Here is a 9,108-nt window from a genome sequence, read left to right as displayed (position 1 = left end):
ATTTTATTGGGACAATAAACTTTGTGTCTCCACTCTGTACAAAATATTTTGGTCTCTGACTAGGGTAAAAGTTTGTTTTGTGTGCTGGAGTTATCAATTGTTTACTATATTTTGGGTTGTGCTCCTCCTGTAAAGCCCTGTACACATGATCGGTCCATCCGATTGAAAACGGTCTGATGGACCGTTTTTATCGGTTAACCGATGGAGCTGACTGATGGTCAGTCGTGCCTACACACCATCGGTTAAAAAACGATCGTGTCAGGATGCGGTGACGTAAAACACAACGACATGCTAAAAAAAATGAAGTTCAATGCTTCCAAGCATGCGTCGACTTGATTCTGAGCATGCGTAGATTTTTAACCGATGATTGTGCCTACTAACGATTGTTTTTTTTCTATCGGTTAGGAATCCACAAGTTGGCTTTTTTTTAACCGATGAATAAATAACCGATGGCGCCCATACACGATCGGTTTGGACAGATGAAAACGGTTCATCAGACCGTTCTCATCGGTTCTAACGATCATGTGTACGCGGCCTAATGCTTGATTTCCCACAGTGTAATCTCAATTACATCAATATAACCCAGCTGAAAATAAGTAGTTAAATTACAAAATGTGTGTATCCTATAGTAATACTGGCTGCCTTGTCCAGATTTGAAATTTTGTAGCAACATACAAGGATCTAAGAGGCATCCTGGGAAAACCAGCATCTGACCAGCAGCCAATGGCTGCTAGCGCTGATCAGTGTGTCCTGTCAGGGGGGCAGTCCCCCTTGTCAGAACACAAAAACCTAGCTGGGAAGATCACCAGACTAACATTGGATAGTTAGTATGGCGAACCCTTATCCCGCTGGGTTGAAGGAAAAAAACAATGTGTGTGCCAGGCTGAACTTCAAATCCTGCAGCAAGTCCCTGTTAAGATGGATATACCCTAGTAGAATTGTGTTAGACATTTTTAAATCATTAACATTTGTTTTTGACCACAGTGAGGAGAAAAGTTGAAGGATCAGGATGGAAACTTTTTCTCTCATGCATGATTTTCTAACAGTGTATATGGATTTCAATTGGTTTAGCCCATTCACTCCAAAATCTAATGTTAAAACCAAATTATGTATTGAACTACTTTTAAGTGACATTTGAATATACTGAGAATTATTGTATGAATTTTCATTCACAATCCTACTAGTCTGTACCCAGCTTTAGACAAAATTAGATGTTTACAGCTTAGGCTTCTAATTTCCTTCTTGTTTTATTTGGTGGAATGGAATTGGATGAGAAGAACTTGTCTTGTCTAGTCATTACTGTAAGAAAATAACCAACTAATAATAAAAAAGTGGGCGAATTATTAACCTTAAAAATAGTAAAGTCATCCATCAATAAGCTGTTATCGATTTTCATTACATAAATCTTCAGTGTGCAATAACAAAATGGTTTAATTACATATTACAAAATACTCAAAAAACACAAAATATGACTTATGATTGTTAATACTAAGATTCTTAATTTATATCTATTTTTTTTCACATAGGTAAAAGTGAGGCTTGACACCTTTTACAGCTAATCAGATCTTCATCAACAATGAGTCAAGTAGCGCAGAAACCATATGAGTGCTCCGAGTGCCAGAAAAGTTTTCCTTCTAAGTCACAACTTGATATTCACCAGAGGATTCACACTGGACTGAAGCCATTTAAGTGTTCAGAATGTGGCAAGTGCTTCTTACAACTTTGTAATCTTACGGTACACCTAAGAATTCACACAGGAGAGAAACCATTCAAATGTTCAGAATGTGGCAAATGCTTCTCAACAGAAAGTCATCTTGCTGTACACAAGAGAATTCACACTGGGGAGAAACCATTTACATGTTCGGAATGTGGCAAAGGCTTTTCACGACCTGCTCATCTTACTCAACACCAGAGGACTCACACAGGAGTGAAACCATTTAAGTGTTCGGAATGTGACAAGAGCTTCTCAATAAAACAAAGTCTTATTTCACACCAGAGAATTCACACAGGAGAGAAACCATTTAGATGTTCAGAATGTGACAAGTGCTTCTCTGAAAGGCAAAATCTTAATAAGCACCAGAAGACTCACACAGGAGAAAAAACTTTTAAATGTTCAGAATGTGACAACTGCTTCTCTCAAAGGTATCATCTTAAAAAGCACCAGAAGACTCACACAGGAGAGAAGCCATTTAGATGTTCGGAATGTGACAAGTGCTTCTCACTAAAAGAAAGTCTTATGTCACACCAGAGGAGTCATACAGGAGAGAAACCATTTAGATGTTCAGAATGTGACAAGTGCTTCTCTGAAAGGCAATATCTTAATAAGCACCAGAAGACTCACACAGGAGAAAAATCATTTAAATGTTCAGAATGTGACAGCTGCTTCTCTCAAAGGTATATTCTTGATAAGCACCAGAGGACTCACACTGGAGAGAAACCATTTAGATGTTCGGAATGTGACAAGTGCTTCTCTCAAAGGCAAATTCTTAATAAGCACCAGAAGACTCACACAGGAGAAAAACCATTTACATGTTTAGAATGTGACAAGTGCTTCTCTCAAAGGTATAATCTTGGTAAGCACCAGAAGACTCACACAGGAGAGAAACCATTTAAATGTTCAGAATGTGACAAATCCTTCTCACGAAATGATCATCTTACTCAAGAATATTCACACAGGAGAGAACCTGTTTAAATGTATAGAATGTGACATGTGCTTCTCAATTAAAACAAATCTGACAAAACACCAAATGATCCACACTGAAGAGAAGCCATTTAGACGTTCAAACAGATCCTTCTCCCTTATCCCTTTCAAGCCTCATACCTCTTCCTTCTCTGCCAAGATCATCAATGTGTAGCCTGTTGTGTTCCTTGTAGCCTTCATTTCAAAATTATATTGGACATATGGACATCAGAATATTTCCACAAGAGAAAAGCCACGTGCAGACTGTGGCAATGTTTTCTTATAGAAAGCAGATCTTAAGCAACATTAAATAATCTACACTAGGTAGAAGCCTTTTTAATGAATGTGATAAATATTTGACATTCAAACACACTGATCCAATAACAAAAGTCTTACAAGGAAATTATGCCATATCAAAATCTTGAATATTACAAGTGTTTTATAAAACTGTTACACCTGCAATCACACCAGAAGGTACATTGGAGAGAGACAAAGCCATTGTGCAAAGGAGTCTATAACAAACAAGCAACAATGACTGGAAATGCCATATAGGATCCATTCTAGGGGATCTTATTCACAAAAATATAATTCACTTATTTTTGATGAGCAGGGCTCAGAGATCATGAAATGTATATATATTTTTTATTGAATATTAAAATGGAATTCCCTAATGCAGTTTAATTAAAGGGTGGTTAAATTGTAAAGATGCACAAAAAAGATCATTGCATTTAACAGTTTTCCTGTTTCCAAAAGAAAAACATTGAGTTTTATCTCCCAAAATTCTAAGGCACATATCTAACCTTCCTAGGGCACCTTCCTCCCTCTCTGTTCCCTGGGTGCTCGTGAATCCCAATCTATTGTTGAGCTACCACATTCATCATGACTGTCCACCTTGCACCTTCCCAACAGTTCCATCTCCCAACATTTTGAGTTCCAACATTTCCTACTGTATTGGCTATAGTATAAAATTTATAAAAAATTACCATATGGAAAGTGTTGACAATACATAACAGTTGCAGCAAATTTGCAGACACAGAACAAAATGTAGATATCTTTCAAGGAAATCGCATGAGCAACTGAAGGAACATTAATATGCTAATGCATACTGATATTTTAACCACCTGCTGACCTCTCGCAGTAAATATAGTCCAAGTGGACAGGAGGTACAGACCCAATCAAATATATATATATATTTTTTTTTTGGTTTGGGGTGCGCATGAGCGTACTCCCTGCTGACCTATGCTGTAATTGGACACAGCACAAGTGATTTCAGCCAATATTTTCAGCTGAAATCCGCTAACCAGCTGTGTCCAATCCCACAAAGAGATCTGTGTTTACAGATATCACCCCACACATTATTGCCCCTTCAAATATCACCCCACACATTATTGCCCCTTCACATATCACCCCACACAGTATTGCCCCTTCACATATCCCCCATACAGTATTGCTCCCTTCACATATCACCCCACACAGCATTGCCCCCTTCACATATGTGATTTATACTGAGGCCAAATGACCTGTGATCGCTGTTGCCTAAATTGTCCCGTATTTCCACATCCGTGATCAGGTCTGTATTGTTGGTAATCAGTAGATCCAGTAACGCTTAATTTCTAGTTGGTGCGTCTACCATCTGACCCATAAAATTGTCCTGCAAGACATTTAGGAACTGGCAAGCCTTAAATTAATGCGTGGTTCCCTCTGCCCAGTCTATGCCTGGATAATTAAAATCCCCCATTATGATAACAATTACCCCATCCTGGCTGCTAATCCAAATTGTGATAGGATATCTGTCCCTCCCTCCTCCCTCAGGTTAGGGGGCCTATAGCATACTCCCAGTATTATTTTCCCTGTAGCTTCATCCCTTTGGAGCTCAACCCATAAGGATTCCACTTCCTCCCTATCTCCCTTAGTAATGTCATCTCTCACATTCACTTGTACACTATTCTTGATATATAGGCACACCCCTCCCCATATTTTAACCTCTCTATCCTTGCGATAAAGGGTATACCCTTGAATGGTTGATAGCCAATCATCTGTTGAGCTGTTGAACCAGGTCTTGGAAATTCCCACAAAGTCCAAATCCTCCTCGTACAGCAGTATCTCTAGTTCACCCATCTTGCCCGCCAGGCTCCTGGCATTGGTGAACATGCCACGTAGTTTAGACCAGTTGCATGCTATCCTCTTATTGGGTGTTCCGAGATTGCAACTTGGACTTGCTACTATACTTGCCTTGGGCCGCACCTAGAGTATGCTGTCCAGTTCTGGGCACCAATCCTAAGGAAGGATGTACTGGAAATGGAGCAAAAAGTACAAAGAAGGGAAACAAAGCTAATAAAGGGTCTGGAGGATATTAGTTATGAGGAAAGTTTACGAGCACTAAATGTATTCTCTCTGGAGAAGAGACACCTGAGAGGGGATATGATTTCAATTTACAAATACCGTACTGGTGACCCCACAATAGGGATAAAACTTTTTCAGGAGTTTAACAAGACACGTGGCCACTTATTAAAATTAGAAGAAAATAGGTTTAACCTTAAACTACTAAGAGGGTTCTTTACTGTAAGAGCAGCAAGGATGTGGAATTCCCTTCCACAGGCGGTGGCCTCAGCGGATGGCATTGATAGTTTCAAGAAACTATTAGATAAGCACCTAAAAGACCACAAAAACAGGGATATACAAGGTAATACTGACATATAATCACACACATAGGATGGACTTGTGTGTTTTTCTACCTCACCTACTATGTAACTATGTAACATATCATCCAACACAGTATTGCCCCTTCACATATCACCCAACACAGTATTGCCCCTTCACATAGTATTGCCCCCTTCATATATCACCCCACACACTATTGCCTCCCTTTCCTCACTCCCGATCCTTCACAGTTACATGTATTTTCCACCCTTCACTCTCCTACCTTTGACAGAGTGGAGAGCAGGAGGTGGGACAATCCTAAACTGAAGGCACAGCAGCACTGGGCGGGGGGGCGGGAGCTGCCGGCTTGACTTTTTATATTAGCAAACTGGTGATTGGCTGCTAAGACTGCCTCCTAGCAGCCAATCGCCTCCCGATTAATGTGACAGGCAGCTACCTCTCTCCGCGCAGTGCTGGTCCTGCCCCCAGTCCAGAATTGTCCTGCCTCCTGTTGTCTGTCCCTCTCTACTATGATAATGACAGCGGTAGAGGCTGGGGACAAAAGCGGCGACTAAATGGCGCAATCGCGGCAGTCACGAAAGAGCAGCAGCTCGGGTGGGACACGGACCGCGGACCGCCATTTAGTGATGCCCGCTTTACACTGTTATCAAACTACATTTCCCATCATGCGTTACAAATTGCAATGAATGTGGGAGGTACACTAGGCCTGTACATGTAAATGTGAACAAGCCCACTTCAACATAAATCACGCCCCTCTTTCTGTAGCCACACTACTGAGCACAACACAGACAGTGAGGGGAAATTCTTATAACTGTAAAGAAAGTCTGTGCTCTCCCCCTCCATCCACAGCAGCAAATAAACATATTTCCCTTACATGTAACTGAACTGTAGACACATCCCATAATTATATATTATACACACTGTACTTTGCTGTAATTCATTAGAAATATTCCTCCTCCTGCTGTAGCTTTTAGATCTAACAGTAATCAGTGCTGGTATAGTGTATATGAGAACATCCCTAGCCACACCACAGGAAAAAAGAGCCGGGACATGCTGTTTTACATCAACGTATGACACAAGTAAATGTCCGCATTAGAAAAAAAAAACGTGCAGCTCTTACTAATCAACACAATAATGGTGGAACCTTCTAATGTTTGGAAATCTTAGTAAGCTTCAATATCACCACAATGCCGGTCTAGTTGATATGAAACATCACATATTTCACACATCAAACTGAAAATAAGACATACAAAATGACTGCAAACTTTTCAGGGATGATGGAAACCTCTCCTACAGATATTTGGCAGCGGACATGTCAGTAAAGCAGTGGATGGTGCCCATTGCTTATCAATTGAGCCTCATCAGTGCCCACTTGTGTAGCCAGCCTTATCAGTGCAGCATATCAGTGCTGCCTTATCAGTGCAGATTTTCAGTGCCCATTTAGTGAAGTTTTTCAGTTCTGCCTCATTGCAGCTTATCAGTGCCCATCAGTGTGGTCTCATCAGTGCCCACCAGTGCAGCCTCATTGGTGCAGCTAGTCAGTGCTCATTAGTACAGCCTCATCAGTGCAGCTGATCAATGCCCATCAGTGCAGTCTTATAAATGCTCATTAGTGCAGCCTCATCAGTGCAGTCTCATTAGTGCCCACCAGTGCAGCCTCATCAGTGCAGCTAGTCAGTGCTCATTAGTGCAGCTTATCAGTGCCCATCAGTGCAGTCTTATCAATGCTCATTAGTGCAGCCTCATCAGTGCAGCTTATCAGTGCTCATCAGTGCAGCTAGTCAGTGCTCATTAGTGCAGCCTCATCAGTGCAGCTTATCAGTGCCCATCAGTGCAGTCTTATCAATGCTCATTAGTGCAGCCTCGTCAGTGCTCATCAGTGCAGCTTATCAGTGCCCATCAGTGCAGTCTTATCAGTGCTCATTAGTGCAGCCTCATCAGTGCTCATCATTGCAGCTTATCAGTGCAGCCTCATCAGTGTCCATCAGTGCGTTCTTACCAGTGCAACTTATCAGTGGCCATCAATGCGGTTTCACCAGTACAGCTTATCAGTGTGGTCTCAGCAGTGCCCACCAGTGCAGCTTATCAGTGCCCATTAGTGCGGTCTCACCTGTGCCCACCATTGCAGCTTATCAGTGTCCAGCAGTGCGGTCTCATCAGTACCCACCAGTTCAGCTTATCAGTGTGGTCTCCCCAGTGCCCATCAGTGCGGTCTCACCAGTGCCCACAAGTGCAGCTTACCAGTGCCCATTAGTGCAGTATCACAGTGCAGCTTTTCAGTGCCCATTAATGCGGTCTCACTGGTGCAGCTTATCAGTGCCCATTAGTGTGGTCTCACCAGTGCAGCTTATCAGTGTGGTCTCACCAGTTCCCATCAGTGCAGAGCCGAGATAGTTAGCAGAGATTATCCAGATGACAGAGCGGATCGGGGGCTGACAGGTGTTGTATATGGGAACACTGCTCGCTGTACAGCCCCGCCTCTCTGTACCGGCATTGTGATAGACAGCGGAGAGTGAACTGTTCCAATGCCGGTACAGGGAGGCTGGAAGTTACAACGAGCGGTGGTCTCACAAACAACACTTGTCAGCCTGAGATCCGCTTTGTAATCCAGATGATGGTGGCACTGGCACTTGTAGGCATTGTGGATGGGCACTGATTGGCAGCTGCCTGGCCATTGATTGGCAGCTTTCTGGGCACAGATTGACATTTCCCTGATGGTCTAGGCGGGCATACCTGGTGGTCCAGTGTGGTGGCCATCCCTACGGTCCCAGCGGAATTTCAACAGTGAAAGAGAGAGAGAGAGAAGAGATGTCATACTGACCCTGTGGTTTCTGTATTTTGTGTCACTGGCACAGGTCAACTATTCAGCTAAGGAGTCAGAGGGTCAGTAAACAGAAAGCAAACAGCATTTTCAGAAGGTGGTTAGCGCTTTTGCTAACCTCCTGCTAAAAATGATGTTTGCTTTTTGCTTTTCTTAGGAAAAAAAACACTTTATAGCCTTCTATGATATGCTTATAAAGCAGAACCTGCGCTGAGAATCATATTAGGCCATGAATTGGTGACATGATGGGTCAATTTAGAGACACCCTAAATATAAATGGTTACTTGAGAATCCATCTCATCTCATTCATGCAACAATATCTAAGGGAAACAAACGGTTTTGGTGAAAGCATTTGATGGCCAATTCAAATAATAAAGAAATGATTTGTGACACCTGTTATTGGAATCATTTGAGCCAGTCGTCATGCATTTTAATTTAGGTTAGAGGGATGTAACTTTAATAATTTTTCTAATTATATCTATCAGAGTACAATTCCCCTGAAGAAGACCGTGACAGTTTAGGTCAAAACGCGACGGGGTACTCATATGGAAACAATTGAATCATGATGTAATGTGTATTGTATTGTTGTTGATTTTTGCCACTGTTATTTTTATTTTCATGTATAATCAGAGTGTACTATATGTATATTATCTACATTATTTTACAAATGCTCCAACCATGTTGTACATTTTATTGTAATTTAATGTTGAAACCAAGTAAAGATTTTAACTTCAATATCATCCAACCACTCTTATTTATTGAGAACATCATGCCGCTAAAAAACCCTACTGGGGGACCTTCCCATTTTTGTTTTTGCATTTTCGGGGTGCGCGGCACACGGACTCCACATATGCATTTTTCCTTGTTTCATTCGATTTTTGGGTGGTTAAACACCCGCTTTCCCCTTTACGCATGAGAGCCACTATGAGCTATGTGTTAGTCTATA

General features: G+C 41.6%; 1 pseudogene; it reads left to right on the top strand.

Moving 5' to 3' along the window:
- The first annotated feature begins 1,413 nt into the window (after positions 1 to 1,413).
- On the top strand, positions 1,414 to 4,236 carry LOC120933405 (annotated as a pseudogene).
- Positions 4,237 to 9,108: the final 4,872 nt, after the last annotated feature.

The sequence above is a fragment of the Rana temporaria genome, chromosome 3 (assembly GCF_905171775.1).
Source record: "Rana temporaria chromosome 3, aRanTem1.1, whole genome shotgun sequence".
NCBI lineage: Eukaryota > Metazoa > Chordata > Amphibia > Anura > Ranidae > Rana > Rana temporaria.
The sequence above is the reverse complement of the archived record's forward strand: the minus strand, read 5'-3'. Positions and strand labels throughout refer to the sequence as shown.